The sequence below is a fragment of the Hyla sarda genome, unplaced genomic scaffold (genome assembly GCF_029499605.1).
Source record: "Hyla sarda isolate aHylSar1 unplaced genomic scaffold, aHylSar1.hap1 scaffold_314, whole genome shotgun sequence".
NCBI classification, from domain to species: domain Eukaryota; kingdom Metazoa; phylum Chordata; class Amphibia; order Anura; family Hylidae; genus Hyla; species Hyla sarda.
In genome coordinates, this window is record NW_026609869.1 from 199,203 (window position 1) to 216,940 (window position 17,738).

At 47.1% G+C, this 17,738-nt stretch overlaps 6 non-coding genes and 1 pseudogene across 6 annotated transcripts; all 7 read right to left on the reverse strand.

The window, feature by feature from the left end:
• Window positions 1-2,686: 2,686 nt before the first annotated feature.
• LOC130328838 (U2 spliceosomal RNA) lies at window positions 2,687-2,904 on the reverse strand (annotated as a pseudogene).
• A 2,090-nt stretch (window positions 2,905-4,994) lies between these two features.
• On the reverse strand, window positions 4,995-5,185 carry LOC130328755 (U2 spliceosomal RNA). The gene has a single exon (XR_008872625.1). It is a non-coding gene; the product is annotated as a U2 spliceosomal RNA (small nuclear RNA).
• A 2,106-nt stretch (window positions 5,186-7,291) lies between these two features.
• Window positions 7,292-7,482, reverse strand: LOC130328757 (U2 spliceosomal RNA). Its single transcript, XR_008872626.1, has one exon. It is a non-coding gene; the product is annotated as a U2 spliceosomal RNA (small nuclear RNA).
• A 2,096-nt stretch (window positions 7,483-9,578) lies between these two features.
• Window positions 9,579-9,769, reverse strand: LOC130328758 (U2 spliceosomal RNA). The gene has a single exon (XR_008872627.1). It is a non-coding gene; the product is annotated as a U2 spliceosomal RNA (small nuclear RNA).
• Window positions 9,770-11,866: 2,097 nt separating this feature from the next.
• LOC130328759 (U2 spliceosomal RNA) lies at window positions 11,867-12,057 on the reverse strand. The gene has a single exon (XR_008872628.1). It is a non-coding gene; the product is annotated as a U2 spliceosomal RNA (small nuclear RNA).
• Window positions 12,058-14,139: 2,082 nt separating this feature from the next.
• LOC130328760 (U2 spliceosomal RNA) lies at window positions 14,140-14,330 on the reverse strand. Its single transcript, XR_008872629.1, has one exon. It is a non-coding gene; the product is annotated as a U2 spliceosomal RNA (small nuclear RNA).
• Window positions 14,331-16,418: 2,088 nt separating this feature from the next.
• LOC130328762 (U2 spliceosomal RNA) lies at window positions 16,419-16,609 on the reverse strand. The gene has a single exon (XR_008872631.1). It is a non-coding gene; the product is annotated as a U2 spliceosomal RNA (small nuclear RNA).
• Window positions 16,610-17,738: the final 1,129 nt, after the last annotated feature.

Consider the following 17,738-nt stretch of genomic DNA (forward strand, 5'->3'; position numbering starts at 1 on the left):
CTTTGTGATTGCCAGCATTGGTAGGTCCGCACAAACTCCTCTTTTATCTCAGGGTCCTCTAGGAGTGTGGTGTTTAATCTCCAGAGGCCCCTTTTTGCTTTTTGCTCCCCCTCTAGCTCCAGGCCCACCAAGAGGAGCTTATGATCAGAGAAGATATTCTGCTCGAGCGTGCATTTCAGGGGTTTAAAAGCTCTAGAGGAAAAAATAAAATCGATTCTGGAGCTCACTCTTCCATTGGACCATGTGGCGCCTGGGTCCTCCGGCAAGAGATCCTTCCAGCAATCTTTCAAATTAAAATCATCAATAAAATTTTTAAGCAGGTAAGAAGTGCGGTCTTTACGATTAATATCCCCACCCTGCCGGTGTTCCCCATCACGTATGCAGTTAAAATCACCTCCCACCAGCAGGGGGGAAGACCCAACACAAAACAGTGGTAAAATTTCAAATAGTTCTGCCCGCTCCTGTTTATCAGGAGGGGCATACACATTTAAAACACGAATTAAAAGTCCATTAAAATATAGATGAATTAAAAGAGCTCTGCCAGGCACAATCTCAGTTACTGTATGAATAGAAAAGGACTGGCCTCGGCAGAGCAGCCCAACACCCACAGAACGACAGTCATTTGCACCGGACCATATGGATGGGCCCAGCTTCCAGTCTTCTTTTAAGTCTTTATAGTCCATTTTACTAGGGATTCCACATTCTTGTAGCAGGCAAAGGTCAAAGTCACATGTCTCTAGATAAGAAAATAAAGCAGCCCTGCGATCAGGGCTCTTTAAGGACCTCACATTGAGTGAGGCAATTTTTACAGGGATAGGCATAGTTTATGGAGAGTCCGTGCTTGGAGAATCAAAGTCAATAATAAGCTGCGTACCGTCATCCCCCGCCTGCGGGGTCATCAGCTCCTTGATGTTCTGAGGGTCGGAGCTTGAGATCGATGATGCCCCGACCCTGAGCTCGCTCTCGTCCGAACTACGGCACGCCGCTTTCCTTTGAATGTCTTCCTCTTCTTCTTCTCTTTGTCTTTTAAATGTCACACTGCTGTCCATATCCTCTGTGTTGCTCTCACTCGATGTAATCTCTGGCCCCCGGCTGATGGATCTGCGTCTTCTTTCATCATTTGACGACTGGAACTGCTGCACAGGGGCCTGTGAGGCCTCTTTTCCGGAACCTTTGCCGCTACCTTGGGAAGTTTTCATCGCTTGTTCCCCAGCAAGCGTTGCTGAGGACTGTTGCTCCAACTTCCCCATCGATCGACGATGGCCAGTTTTACCCACCGGGTCCACTGCTGGCGGGGCAGCAAACCCTGGTTTGGCGCCACTTGTCTTCTTGGCCCTGTCCTGTATAGGCGGAGTAACAGGACCGGGCTCAGACCTGGCCACCTGGCTCCCCTTCCGGCGGGCTTTCACCGGGGCCTCTTCGTCCGGAGCAGGGCGACCCTGGGCCAAGCCAGTACCTGGCTTATGCTGCAATTTTGGGTCCACTTTTGCCCCCACCGAGGACCGTCGGCTGCCACCCGCCACAGGTGAGCCCCCTTCAGAAGTTTCGGCGGGCTCTTGAGCCAGGTAGGAAGTCGATCGACGTCTTTCAATTTCCCGGGCAGTAAACTCGATCACCCGCCCGGGCTTCGTGGAATCCCCATGGCCTCCCCCTAGCACTACCACCGGTGGGCCCCCCGATGGAGCACCAGAGGTCTTGGGCCTGGACCCATCAGTACCTGCCATCTGGGGTTTGGGCATCTTAAAAAAGGACGTCTTTTGTCCTGTCCCCTCTTTGGGTGGGCCCAGCCTTGACCCACCCATCGTAGTTTTTGCTTTATGGGGACAGGAATTAAAATCGTGATTTTCCTCTCCGCAGAGGTTGCACCTTATCGTATGGCTACATCTTGAGGCTATGTGACCTTCTTGGCCACACCTATTGCAGCGAATCACACGCTCCGCGCCGCAGGTCTCCTGGGTGTGGCCAAACCTCAAGCAATTTCGGCAATACATAGGCATTTGAGGATAGAACAGGAAGCCCCGAACTCTCCCGATGGCAAAATTTGGGGGCGGATGGCAAAGACCCCCAATACCACCGGGATCCTTACGGAGCTTGACCCAGAACTTCCTCTTGCCGTTCCAGAACCGCACGGAGTTCAAGATTTTGTTTGCGAATCGCACCTCTTCGCAGTATCGCCGAAGAAAAGTGGCTATATCCTCCGTGGTCACATGAGGGCTGTGCATAGCCACCACCAACGGTATATGTTCCTCACCATAGAGGAACTGGAACGAAAGACCGTCGAGTCGATCGTCCCTCTGGTCCGCACCAGACAAGGTTGCATAGATGTTATCGCAACACGCCGTGGCCGTGAAGGTGACGGTATACAGGCCACGGCTTTCCTGGTCATTTAGACACAGGATGTCCTCCCTATTGAGGCGGAAGTAGTCAAGAAGAATCACCTCCGCAATGAAGCGGAGGTTCTTCAACTGACGATGGCTCTCCGACACCTCTATGCGGATGGTATTTCGCATCGACATTTCCCCAGAGGGGAAAGCCCAGGAGAACGGCATCTTCCACACCCAGGGACTAAGCCCCTTCCCCAATAGCAGCAGGGGCTCGGAATCCCGCTATAAAAGCAGAACCCTTACCCAAGGCAGAGGTCGGGGGTACCCTAGGTGCTTCCGAAGCTACAGGTAACGCTCAACGTACCGAAAATGCCTTCTGAGACACAAGGTCCCAGAGACAGGGGGATCGCAACCCGTTGTCCGTGGACTAAGCCCGCTCCCCAATAGCAGCAAGGGGGTGAAGTCCCTCCGTAAGGAGAGACAATCCCCCAAGGCCGAGAAGCGGGGTACCACAGACACCTTCCGACCAGACCAAATGCAGATACTACACTTGATCTTAGCCAAAAGGCCGAGAAGCGATAACCGTGAAAGGGGCGGGCCCAACAAGGTGCCCTTCATGGGCACTATCACTGCTTGCTGTCAGGGAGGCTGCCAGACAATTTTCCATGCACACTCTGGGCTGGGGGGCAGTCAACCACCAGTACACACAGCAGAACCTAAACCCATACCATTATTGCTAAGCAGCAAGACAGGGGCCCATTGCACTCCCACGGGGCCTTTTTAAATGCAATCCATAACCCGGATTTGCCAGGAACCCTTCTTACTCCTCCTACTTGCATGTGACACTGGGCTTAGGATCTGCATAGGAAACACACACACAAGCACACACCTACCTTTGTTGCCTGCAGATGCCTCCTTGGCTGTCCCCAAACGGTATCAAACCAACACCCACGGGAAGCTGTAAGCATAGAGGACATGCCTGCACCCCATTGGACTTACCTGTGTGGGTTAAACCCGGGTTATTTGACAACCTATGGCGGTGATGGTTCTGCTCAGGCAGAGCAGTGCTGATGCTCCTCATAAAGCTGTCGCTGCTGTGAAGGTTCTAGGTGACATCACAAATCCCTATGGTTACATACACAACAAAGCTGGGTTGTTGTTGTTTACACTCTGCAAGGCCTGTGGAAGTGAGTGACATCATAGCACTGTAGTTCTGAGGGTTCTAGATGGATGCAACAATCTCCTGTTGCTTCTATGAAGGCCATAATAGACGACATCACCAAACAGCTCCATAGTCACATACACAGCAAAGGAGAGATGTTGTTTATACCTAGTGATGTCAGTGGTATTGAGTGACATCACAGCACAGTGCTAAGGCTCCTGGGCCTGGACACAGCAGCGGCTGCAATATCTCAACGGAGAATACGTTTATATATATATATGTGTGTGTGTGCGCGTATATATATATATATATATATATATATATATATATATTTCTCCGCCGAAATCACTTTTAAACCCATTTCCACCTTTTTTTCCCTTCTCTTCCTCTTACTTTTTTTTCACGTTTTTTTACGTTTTTCTCCTTTTCGCCTCTTTTCTGGGCGTATTATTCTTCTTTTTCTTCTTTTTTTTCGTCTAATGCATACCCCATCAGTGCAGCAATGCTTATTCAATACCGCCAGCAGATGGAGACACTGGGGGATAATTTTCTAAGGATTTATACTGATTTTTCCTGTCTGAATTTGTCGCACAGAAAGTTGCAGGCCAAATATGTGTGACATTTCTGCGACTTTAGCTTCTAGAGCATTTTTACAACATTATACATAGGTGCTGAATACATAAAAAGCGACTGTTCAGCGACAGACAAGTCGCATCGGCTGAAAGTAGGCCAGAATGTCAGTCCATGTTGGAGCAGGTTTAGATACAGTCTAAAGTATAGATCTCAAAGTCTGTGCACAGAATTTAGCAAGGGCCTCGCACCTTCTGATGCATCAGGTAGGTGCACAATAGCATAGCCTAACCCTCTGTACTTTGGTCTATATTGATGCGGGACATAGACAGCCAGCTGATGACCAATCCATTAGTGCAATGGATGGCTGGAAGCATTTGTCTTTGCCTTTGCAATACCACAGAAGCAATGCATGGTCAATGTACAGCAATGACACACCTGTGTGAACAGCCAGGAGACCCCCCCCATGTTATGTTACATAGTTACATAGTTAGTACGGTCGAAAAAAGACATATGTCCATCAAGTTCAACCAGGGAATTAAGGGGTAGGGGTGTGGCGCGATATTGGGGAAGGGATGAGATTTTATATTTCTTCATAAGCATTAATCTTATTTTGTCAATTAGGAACATTCAGCACCCACCCGCTATCAAGGCAGCTGCCTATCATGTCATGCCCTACCTGCACAGGTGTGCTGGCTACTCAAATGATCCAATTAAGGAGGCCATTTAGTCAGCAGCAGCAGAAGTCCTGTGCCTGGACGCTCCAACAGCGGCCAGACACAAGCAGAAGCAGAAGCAGCAGAAGCAGCAGAAGCAGCAGCAGCACCACCTTTTGTTTTTTGGCTGCAGCAGCAGCAAGGCCCACAGGGCTGGCTAGCTGGCTAGCCAGCAAGCAGGTAGCAATGAAAGTAGGAATCTTTCTTTTTAACCCTGTAAGGGGGTGGTGCACTGTACCCGAAGATACTGCCATATCGGGTCAATGCATAGGGCGACGGAAGCAAGCTTCGAAATCGGCCCCCGTTCTCAAAAATCCATTTAATATATGGTCCCCAGATAGGGGACGTATCAGATATTAAACTGATAAGAACAGATACTACACTTGATCTTAGCCAAAAGGCCGAGAAGCGATAACCGTGAAAGGGGCGGGCCCAACAAGGTGCCCTTCATGGGCACTATCACTGCTTGCTGTCAGGGAGGCTGCCAGACAATTTTCCATGCACACTCTGGGCTGGGGGGCAGTCAACCACCAGTACACACAGCAGAACCTAAACCCATACCATTATTGCTAAGCAGCAAGACAGGGGCCCATTGCACTCCCACGGGGCCTTTTTAAATGCAATCCATAACCCGGATTTGCCAGGAACCCTTCTTACTCCTCCTACTTGCATGTGACACTGGGCTTAGGATCTGCATAGGAAACACACACACAAGCACACACCTACCTTTGTTGCCTGCAGATGCCTCCTTGGCTGTCCCCAAACGGTATCAAACCAACACCCACGGGAAGCTGTAAGCATAGAGGACATGCCTGCACCCCATTGGACTTACCTGTGTGGGTTAAACCCGGGTTATTTGACAACCTATGGCGGTGATGGTTCTGCTCAGGCAGAGCAGTGCTGATGCTCCTCATAAAGCTGTCGCTGCTGTGAAGGTTCTAGGTGACATCACAAATCCCTATGGTTACATACACAACAAAGCTGGGTTGTTGTTGTTTACACTCTGCAAGGCCTGTGGAAGTGAGTGACATCATAGCACTGTAGTTCTGAGGGTTCTAGATGGATGCAACAATCTCCTGTTGCTTCTATGAAGGCCATAATAGACGACATCACCAAACAGCTCCATAGTCACATACACAGCAAAGGAGAGATGTTGTTTATACCTAGTGATGTCAGTGGTATTGAGTGACATCACAGCACAGTGCTAAGGCTCCTGGGCCTGGACACAGCAGCGGCTGCAATATCTCAACGGAGAATACGTTTATATATATATATGTGTGTGTGTGCGCGTATATATATATATATATATATATATATATATATATATATATATATATATTTCTCCGCCGAAATCACTTTTAAACCCATTTCCACCTTTTTTTCCCTTCTCTTCCTCTTACTTTTTTTTCACGTTTTTTTACGTTTTTCTCCTTTTCGCCTCTTTTCTGGGCGTATTATTCTTCTTTTTCTTCTTTTTTTTCGTCTAATGCATACCCCATCAGTGCAGCAATGCTTATTCAATACCGCCAGCAGATGGAGACACTGGGGGATAATTTTCTAAGGATTTATACTGATTTTTCCTGTCTGAATTTGTCGCACAGAAAGTTGCAGGCCAAATATGTGTGACATTTCTGCGACTTTAGCTTCTAGAGCATTTTTACAACATTATACATAGGTGCTGAATACATAAAAAGCGACTGTTCAGCGACAGACAAGTCGCATCGGCTGAAAGTAGGCCAGAATGTCAGTCCATGTTGGAGCAGGTTTAGATACAGTCTAAAGTATAGATCTCAAAGTCTGTGCACAGAATTTAGCAAGGGCCTCGCACCTTCTGATGCATCAGGTAGGTGCACAATAGCATAGCCTAACCCTCTGTACTTTGGTCTATATTGATGCGGGACATAGACAGCCAGCTGATGACCAATCCATTAGTGCAATGGATGGCTGGAAGCATTTGTCTTTGCCTTTGCAATACCACAGAAGCAATGCATGGTCAATGTACAGCAATGACACACCTGTGTGAACAGCCAGGAGACCCCCCCCCCCCATGTTATGTTACATAGTTACATAGTTAGTACGGTCGAAAAAAGACATATGTCCATCAAGTTCAACCAGGGAATTAAGGGGTAGGGGTGTGGCGCGATATTGGGGAAGGGATGAGATTTTATATTTCTTCATAAGCATTAATCTTATTTTGTCAATTAGGAACATTCAGCACCCACCCGCTATCAAGGCAGCTGCCTATCATGTCATGCCCTACCTGCACAGGTGTGCTGGCTACTCAAATGATCCAATTAAGGAGGCCATTTAGTCAGCAGCAGCAGAAGTCCTGTGCCTGGACGCTCCAACAGCGGCCAGACACAAGCAGAAGCAGAAGCAGCAGAAGCAGCAGAAGCAGCAGCAGCACCACCTTTTGTTTTTTGGCTGCAGCAGCAGCAAGGCCCACAGGGCTGGCTAGCTGGCTAGCCAGCAAGCAGGTAGCAATGAAAGTAGGAATCTTTCTTTTTAACCCTGTAAGGGGGTGGTGCACTGTACCCGAAGATACTGCCATATCGGGTCAATGCATAGGGCGACGGAAGCAAGCTTCGAAATCGGCCCCCGTTCTCAAAAATCCATTTAATATATGGTCCCCAGATAGGGGACGTATCAGATATTAAACTGATAAGAACAGATACTACACTTGATCTTAGCCAAAAGGCCGAGAAGCGATAACCGTGAAAGGGGCGGGCCCAACAAGGTGCCCTTCATGGGCACTATCACTGCTTGCTGTCAGGGAGGCTGCCAGACAATTTTCCATGCACACTCTGGGCTGGGGGGCAGTCAACCACCAGTACACACAGCAGAACCTAAACCCATACCATTATTGCTAAGCAGCAAGACAGGGGCCCATTGCACTCCCACGGGGCCTTTTTAAATGCAATCCATAACCCGGATTTGCCAGGAACCCTTCTTACTCCTCCTACTTGCATGTGACACTGGGCTTAGGATCTGCATAGGAAACACACACACAAGCACACACCTACCTTTGTTGCCTGCAGATGCCTCCTTGGCTGTCCCCAAACGGTATCAAACCAACACCCACGGGAAGCTGTAAGCATAGAGGACATGCCTGCACCCCATTGGACTTACCTGTGTGGGTTAAACCCGGGTTATTTGACAACCTATGGCGGTGATGGTTCTGCTCAGGCAGAGCAGTGCTGATGCTCCTCATAAAGCTGTCGCTGCTGTGAAGGTTCTAGGTGACATCACAAATCCCTATGGTTACATACACAACAAAGCTGGGTTGTTGTTGTTTACACTCTGCAAGGCCTGTGGAAGTGAGTGACATCATAGCACTGTAGTTCTGAGGGTTCTAGATGGATGCAACAATCTCCTGTTGCTTCTATGAAGGCCATAATAGACGACATCACCAAACAGCTCCATAGTCACATACACAGCAAAGGAGAGATGTTGTTTACACCTAGTGATGTCAGTGGTATTGAGTGACATCACAGCACAGTGCTAAGGCTCCTGGGCCTGGACACAGCAGCGGCTGCAATATCTCAACGAAGAATACGTTTATATATATGTGTGTGTGTGCGCGTATATATATATATATATATATATATATATATATATATATATATATATATTTCTCCGCCGAAATCACTTTTAAACCCATTTCCACCTTTTTTTCCCTTCTCTTCCTCTTACTTTTTTTTCACGTTTTTTTACGTTTTTCTCCTTTTCGCCTCTTTTCTGGGCGTATTATTCTTCTTTTTCTTCTTTTTTTTCGTCTAATGCATACCCCATCAGTGCAGCAATGCTTATTCAATACCGCCAGCAGATGGAGACACTGGGGGATAATTTTCTAAGGATTTATACTGATTTTTCCTGTCTGAATTTGTCGCACAGAAAGTTGCAGGCCAAATATGTGTGACATTTCTGCGACTTTAGCTTCTAGAGCATTTTTACAACATTATACATAGGTGCTGAATACATAAAAAGCGACTGTTCAGCGACAGACAAGTCGCATCGGCTGAAAGTAGGCCAGAATGTCAGTCCATGTTGGAGCAGGTTTAGATACAGTCTAAAGTATAGATCTCAAAGTCTGTGCACAGAATTTAGCAAGGGCCTCGCACCTTCTGATGCATCAGGTAGGTGCACAATAGCATAGCCTAACCCTCTGTACTTTGGTCTATATTGATGCGGGACATAGACAGCCAGCTGATGACCAATCCATTAGTGCAATGGATGGCTGGAAGCATTTGTCTTTGCCTTTGCAATACCACAGAAGCAATGCATGGTCAATGTACAGCAATGACACACCTGTGTGAACAGCCAGGAGACCCCCCCCCCCCCCCATGTTATGTTACATAGTTACATAGTTAGTACGGTCGAAAAAAGACATATGTCCATCAAGTTCAACCAGGGAATTAAGGGGTAGGGGTGTGGCGCGATATTGGGGAAGGGATGAGATTTTATATTTCTTCATAAGCATTAATCTTATTTTGTCAATTAGGAACATTCAGCACCCACCCGCTATCAAGGCAGCTGCCTATCATGTCATGCCCTACCTGCACAGGTGTGCTGGCTACTCAAATGATCCAATTAAGGAGGCCATTTAGTCAGCAGCAGCAGAAGTCCTGTGCCTGGACGCTCCAACAGCGGCCAGACACAAGCAGAAGCAGAAGCAGCAGAAGCAGCAGCAGCACCACCTTTTGTTTTTTGGCTGCAGCAGCAGCAAGGCCCACAGGGCTGGCTAGCTGGCTAGCCAGCAAGCAGGTAGCAATGAAAGTAGGAATCTTTCTTTTTAACCCTGTAAGGGGGTGGTGCACTGTACCCGAAGATACTGCCATATCGGGTCAATGCATAGGGCGACGGAAGCAAGCTTCGAAATCGGCCCCCGTTCTCAAAAATCCATTTAATATATGGTCCCCAGATAGGGGACGTATCAGATATTAAACTGATAAGAACAGATACTACACTTGATCTTAGCCAAAAGGCCGAGAAGCGATAACCGTGAAAGGGGCGGGCCCAACAAGGTGCCCTTCATGGGCACTATCACTGCTTGCTGTCAGGGAGGCTGCCAGACAATTTTCCATGCACACTCTGGGCTGGGGGGCAGTCAACCACCAGTACACACAGCAGAACCTAAACCCATACCATTATTGCTAAGCAGCAAGACAGGGGCCCATTGCACTCCCACGGGGCCTTTTTAAATGCAATCCATAACCCGGATTTGCCAGGAACCCTTCTTACTCCTCCTACTTGCATGTGACACTGGGCTTAGGATCTGCATAGGAAACACACACACAAGCACACACCTACCTTTGTTGCCTGCAGATGCCTCCTTGGCTGTCCCCAAACGGTATCAAACCAACACCCACGGGAAGCTGTAAGCATAGAGGACATGCCTGCACCCCATTGGACTTACCTGTGTGGGTTAAACCCGGGTTATTTGACAACCTATGGCGGTGATGGTTCTGCTCAGGCAGAGCAGTGCTGATGCTCCTCATAAAGCTGTCGCTGCTGTGAAGGTTCTAGGTGACATCACAAATCCCTATGGTTACATACACAACAAAGCTGGGTTGTTGTTGTTTACACTCTGCAAGGCCTGTGGAAGTGAGTGACATCATAGCACTGTAGTTCTGAGGGTTCTAGATGGATGCAACAATCTCCTGTTGCTTCTATGAAGGCCATAATAGACGACATCACCAAACAGCTCCATAGTCACATACACAGCAAAGGAGAGATGTTGTTTACACCTAGTGATGTCAGTGGTATTGAGTGACATCACAGCACAGTGCTAAGGCTCCTGGGCCTGGACACAGCAGCGGCTGCAATATCTCAACGGAGAATACGTTTATATATATGTGTGTGTGTGCGCGTATATATATATATATATATATATATATATATATATATATATATATATATTTCTCCGCCGAAATCACTTTTAAACCCATTTCCACCTTTTTTTCCCTTCTCTTCCTCTTACTTTTTTTTCAAGTTTTTTTACGTTTTTCTCCTTTTCGCCTCTTTTCTGGGCGTATTATTCTTCTTTTTCTTCTTTTTTTTCGTCTAATGCATACCCCATCAGTGCAGCAATGCTTATTCAATACCGCCAGCAGATGGAGACACTGGGGGATAATTTTCTAAGGATTTATACTGATTTTTCCTGTCTGAATTTGTCGCACAGAAAGTTGCAGGCCAAATATGTGTGACATTTCTGCGACTTTAGCTTCTAGAGCATTTTTACAACATTATACATAGGTGCTGAATACATAAAAAGCGACTGTTCAGCGACAGACAAGTCGCATCGGCTGAAAGTAGGCCAGAATGTCAGTCCATGTTGGAGCAGGTTTAGATACAGTCTAAAGTATAGATCTCAAAGTCTGTGCACAGAATTTAGCAAGGGCCTCGCACCTTCTGATGCATCAGGTAGGTGCACAATAGCATAGCCTAACCCTCTGTACTTTGGTCTATATTGATGCGGGACATAGACAGCCAGCTGATGACCAATCCATTAGTGCAATGGATGGCTGGAAGCATTTGTCTTTGCCTTTGCAATACCACAGAAGCAATGCATGGTCAATGTACAGCAATGACACACCTGTGTGAACAGCCAGGAGACCCCCCCCCCCCCCCCATGTTATGTTACATAGTTACATAGTTAGTACGGTCGAAAAAAGACATATGTCCATCAAGTTCAACCAGGGAATTAAGGGGTAGGGGTGTGGCGCGATATTGGGGAAGGGATGAGATTTTATATTTCTTCATAAGCATTAATCTTATTTTGTCAATTAGGAACATTCAGCACCCACCCGCTATCAAGGCAGCTGCCTATCATGTCATGCCCTACCTGCACAGGTGTGCTGGCTACTCAAATGATCCAATTAAGGAGGCCATTTAGTCAGCAGCAGCAGAAGTCCTGTGCCTGGACGCTCCAACAGCGGCCAGACACAAGCAGAAGCAGAAGCAGCAGAAGCAGCAGCAGCACCACCTTTTGTTTTTTGGCTGCAGCAGCAGCAAGGCCCACAGGGCTGGCTAGCTGGCTAGCCAGCAAGCAGGTAGCAATGAAAGTAGGAATCTTTCTTTTTAACCCTGTAAGGGGGTGGTGCACTGTACCCGAAGATACTGCCATATCGGGTCAATGCATAGGGCGACGGAAGCAAGCTTCGAAATCGGCCCCCGTTCTCAAAAATCCATTTAATATATGGTCCCCAGATAGGGGACGTATCAGATATTAAACTGATAAGAACAGATACTACACTTGATCTTAGCCAAAAGGCCGAGAAGCGATAACCGTGAAAGGGGCGGGCCCAACAAGGTGCCCTTCATGGGCACTATCACTGCTTGCTGTCAGGGAGGCTGCCAGACAATTTTCCATGCACACTCTGGGCTGGGGGGCAGTCAACCACCAGTACACACAGCAGAACCTAAACCCATACCATTATTGCTAAGCAGCAAGACAGGGGCCCATTGCACTCCCACGGGGCCTTTTTAAATGCAATCCATAACCCGGATTTGCCAGGAACCCTTCTTACTCCTCCTACTTGCATGTGACACTGGGCTTAGGATCTGCATAGGAAACACACACACAAGCACACACCTACCTTTGTTGCCTGCAGATGCCTCCTTGGCTGTCCCCAAACGGTATCAAACCAACACCCACGGGAAGCTGTAAGCATAGAGGACATGCCTGCACCCCATTGGACTTACCTGTGTGGGTTAAACCCGGGTTATTTGACAACCTATGGCGGTGATGGTTCTGCTCAGGCAGAGCAGTGCTGATGCTCCTCATAAAGCTGTCGCTGCTGTGAAGGTTCTAGGTGACATCACAAATCCCTATGGTTACATACACAACAATGCTGGGTTGTTGTTGTTTACACTCTGCAAGGCCTGTGGAAGTGAGTGACATCATAGCACTGTAGTTCTGAGGGTTCTAGATGGATGCAACAATCTCCTGTTGCTTCTATGAAGGCCATAATAGACGACATCACCAAACAGCTCCATAGTCACATACACAGCAAAGGAGAGATGTTGTTTACACCTAGTGATGTCAGTGGTATTGAGTGACATCACAGCACAGTGCTAAGGCTCCTGGGCCTGGACACAGCAGCGGCTGCAATATCTCAACGGAGAATACGTTTATATATATGTGTGTGTGTGCGCGTATATATATATATATATATATATATATATATATATATATATATATTTCTCCGCCGAAATCACTTTTAAACCCATTTCCACCTTTTTTTCCCTTCTCTTCCTCTTACTTTTTTTTCACGTTTTTTTACGTTTTTCTCCTTTTCGCCTCTTTTCTGGGCGTATTATTCTTCTTTTTCTTCTTTTTTTTCGTCTAATGCATACCCCATCAGTGCAGCAATGCTTATTCAATACCGCCAGCAGATGGAGACACTGGGGGATAATTTTCTAAGGATTTATACTGATTTTTCCTGTCTGAATTTGTCGCACAGAAAGTTGCAGGCCAAATATGTGTGACATTTCTGCGACTTTAGCTTCTAGAGCATTTTTACAACATTATACATAGGTGCTGAATACATAAAAAGCGACTGTTCAGCGACAGACAAGTCGCATCGGCTGAAAGTAGGCCAGAATGTCAGTCCATGTTGGAGCAGGTTTAGATACAGTCTAAAGTATAGATCTCAAAGTCTGTGCACAGAATTTAGCAAGGGCCTCGCACCTTCTGATGCATCAGGTAGGTGCACAATAGCATAGCCTAACCCTCTGTACTTTGGTCTATATTGATGCGGGACATAGACAGCCAGCTGATGACCAATCCATTAGTGCAATGGATGGCTGGAAGCATTTGTCTTTGCCTTTGCAATACCACAGAAGCAATCCATGGTCAATGTACAGCAATGACACACCTGTGTGAACAGCCAGGAGACCCCCCCCCCCATGTTATGTTACATAGTTACATAGTTAGTACGGTCGAAAAAAGACATATGTCCATCAAGTTCAACCAGGGAATTAAGGGGTAGGGGTGTGGCGCGATATTGGGGAAGGGATGAGATTTTATATTTCTTCATAAGCATTAATCTTATTTTGTCAATTAGGAACATTCAGCACCCACCCGCTATCAAGGCAGCTGCCTATCATGTCATGCCCTACCTGCACAGGTGTGCTGGCTACTCAAATGATCCAATTAAGGAGGCCATTTAGTCAGCAGCAGCAGAAGTCCTGTGCCTGGACGCTCCAACAGCGGCCAGACACAAGCAGAAGCAGAAGAAGCAGCAGCAGCACCACCTTTTGTTTTTTGGCTGCAGCAGCAGCAAGGCCCACAGGGCTGGCTAGCTGGCTAGCCAGCAAGCAGGTAGCAATGAAAGTAGGAATCTTTCTTTTTAACCCTGTAAGGGGGTGGTGCACTGTACCCGAAGATACTGCCATATCGGGTCAATGCATAGGGCGACGGAAGCAAGCTTCGAAATCGGCCCCCGTTCTCAAAAATCCATTTAATATATGGTCCCCAGATAGGGGACGTATCAGATATTAAACTGATAAGAACAGATACTACACTTGATCTTAGCCAAAAGGCCGAGAAGCGATAACCGTGAAAGGGGCGGGCCCAACAAGGTGCCCTTCATGGGCACTATCACTGCTTGCTGTCAGGGAGGCTGCCAGACAATTTTCCATGCACACTCTGGGCTGGGGGGCAGTCAACCACCAGTACACACAGCAGAACCTAAACCCATACCATTATTGCTAAGCAGCAAGACAGGGGCCCATTGCACTCCCACGGGGCCTTTTTAAATGCAATCCATAACCCGGATTTGCCAGGAACCCTTCTTACTCCTCCTACTTGCATGTGACACTGGGCTTAGGATCTGCATAGGAAACACACACACAAGCACACACCTACCTTTGTTGCCTGCAGATGCCTCCTTGGCTGTCCCCAAACGGTATCAAACCAACACCCACGGGAAGCTGTAAGCATAGAGGACATGCCTGCACCCCATTGGACTTACCTGTGTGGGTTAAACCCGGGTTATTTGACAACCTATGGCGGTGATGGTTCTGCTCAGGCAGAGCAGTGCTGATGCTCCTCATAAAGCTGTCGCTGCTGTGAAGGTTCTAGGTGACATCACAAATCCCTATGGTTACATACACAACAAAGCTGGGTTGTTGTTGTTTACACTCTGCAAGGCCTGTGGAAGTGAGTGACATCATAGCACTGTAGTTCTGAGGGTTCTAGATGGATGCAACAATCTCCTGTTGCTTCTATGAAGGCCATAATAGACGACATCACCAAACAGCTCCATAGTCACATACACAGCAAAGGAGAGATGTTGTTTACACCTAGTGATGTCAGTGGTATTGAGTGACATCACAGCACAGTGCTAAGGCTCCTGGGCCTGGACACAGCAGCGGCTGCAATATCTCAACGGAGAATACGTTTATATATATGTGTGTGTGTGCGCGTATATATATATATATATATATATATATATATATATATATATATATATTTCTCCGCCGAAATCACTTTTAAACCCATTTCCACCTTTTTTTCCCTTCTCTTCCTCTTACTTTTTTTTCACGTTTTTTTACGTTTTTCTCCTTTTCGCCTCTTTTCTGGGCGTATTATTCTTCTTTTTCTTCTTTTTTTTCGTCTAATGCATACCCCATCAGTGCAGCAATGCTTATTCAATACCGCCAGCAGATGGAGACACTGGGGGATAATTTTCTAAGGATTTATACTGATTTTTCCTGTCTGAATTTGTCGCACAGAAAGTTGCAGGCCAAATATGTGTGACATTTCTGCGACTTTAGCTTCTAGAGCATTTTTACAACATTATACATAGGTGCTGAATACATAAAAAGCGACTGTTCAGCGACAGACAAGTCGCATCGGCTGAAAGTAGGCCAGAATGTCAGTCCATGTTGGAGCAGGTTTAGATACAGTCTAAAGTATAGATCTCAAAGTCTGTGCACAGAATTTAGCAAGGGCCTCGCACCTTCTGATGCATCAGGTAGGTGCACAATAGCATAGCCTAACCCTCTGTACTTTGGTCTATATTGATGCGGGACATAGACAGCCAGCTGATGACCAATCCATTAGTGCAATGGATGGCTGGAAGCATTTGTCTTTGCCTTTGCAATACCACAGAAGCAATGCATGGTCAATGTACAGCAATGACACACCTGTGTGAACAGCCAGGAGACCCCCCCCCATGTTATGTTACATAGTTACATAGTTAGTACGGTCGAAAAAAGACATATGTCCATCAAGTTCAACCAGGGAATTAAGGGGTAGGGGTGTGGCGCGATATTGGGGAAGGGATGAGATTTTATATTTCTTCATAAGCATTAATCTTATTTTGTCAATTAGGAACATTCAGCACCCACCCGCTATCAAGGCAGCTGCCTATCATGTCATGCCCTACCTGCACAGGTGTGCTGGCTACTCAAATGATCCAATTAAGGAGGCCATTTAGTCAGCAGCAGCAGAAGTCCTGTGCCTGGACGCTCCAACAGCGGCCAGACACAAGCAGAAGCAGAAGCAGCAGAAGCAGCAGCAGCACCACCTTTTGTTTTTTGGCTGCAGCAGCAGCAAGGCCCACAGGGCTGGCTAGCTGGCTAGCCAGCAAGCAGGTAGCAATGAAAGTAGGAATCTTTCTTTTTAACCCTGTAAGGGGGTGGTGCACTGTACCCGAAGATACTGCCATATCGGGTCAATGCATAGGGCGACGGAAGCAAGCTTCGAAATCGGCCCCCGTTCTCAAAAATCCATTTAATATATGGTCCCCAGATAGGGGACGTATCAGATATTAAACTGATAAGAACAGATACTACACTTGATCTTAGCCAAAAGGCCGAGAAGCGATAACCGTGAAAGGGGCGGGCCCAACAAGGTGCCCTTCATGGGCACTATCACTGCTTGCTGTCAGGGAGGCTGCCAGACAATTTTCCATGCACACTCTGGGCTGGGGGGCAGTCAACCACCAGTACACACAGCAGAACCTAAACCCATACCATTATTGCTAAGCAGCAAGACAGGGGCCCATTGCACTCCCACGGGGCCTTTTTAAATGCAATCCATAACCCGGATTTGCCAGGAACCCTTCTTACTCCTCCTACTTGCATGTGACACTGGGCTTAGGATCTGCATAGGAAACACACACACAAGCACACACCTACCTTTGTTGCCTGCAGATGCCTCCTTGGCTGTCCCCAAACGGTATCAAACCAACACCCACGGGAAGCTGTAAGCATAGAGGACATGCCTGCACCCCATTGGACTTACCTGTGTGGGTTAAACCCGGGTTATTTGACAACCTATGGCGGTGATGGTTCTGCTCAGGCAGAGCAGTGCTGATGCTCCTCATAAAGCTGTCGCTGCTGTGAAGGTTCTAGGTGACATCACAAATCCCTATGGTTACATACACAACAAAGCTGGGTTGTTGTTGTTTACACTCTGCAAGGCCTGTGGAAGTGAGTGACATCATAGCACTGTAGTTCTGAGGGTTCTAGATGGATGCAACAATCTCCTGTTGCTTCTATGAAGGCCATAATAGACGACATCACCAAACAGCTCCATAGTCACATACACAGCAAAGGAGAGATGTTGTTTACACCTAGTGATGTCAGTGGTATTGAGTGACATCACAGCACAGTGCTAAGGCTCCTGGGCCTGGACACAGCAGCGGCTGCAATATCTCAACGGAGAATACGTTTATATATATGTGTGTGTGTGCGCGTATATATATATATATATATATATATATATATATATATATATATATATTCTCCGCCGAAATCACTTTTAAACCCATTTCCACCTTTTTTTCCCTTCTCTTCCTCTTACTTTTTTTTCACGTTTTTTTACGTTTTTCTCCTTTTCGCCTCTTTTCTGGGCGTATTATTCTTCTTTTTCTTCTTTTTTTTCGTCTAATGCATACCCCATCAGTGCAGCAATGCTTATTCAATACCGCCAGCAGATGGAGACACTGGGGG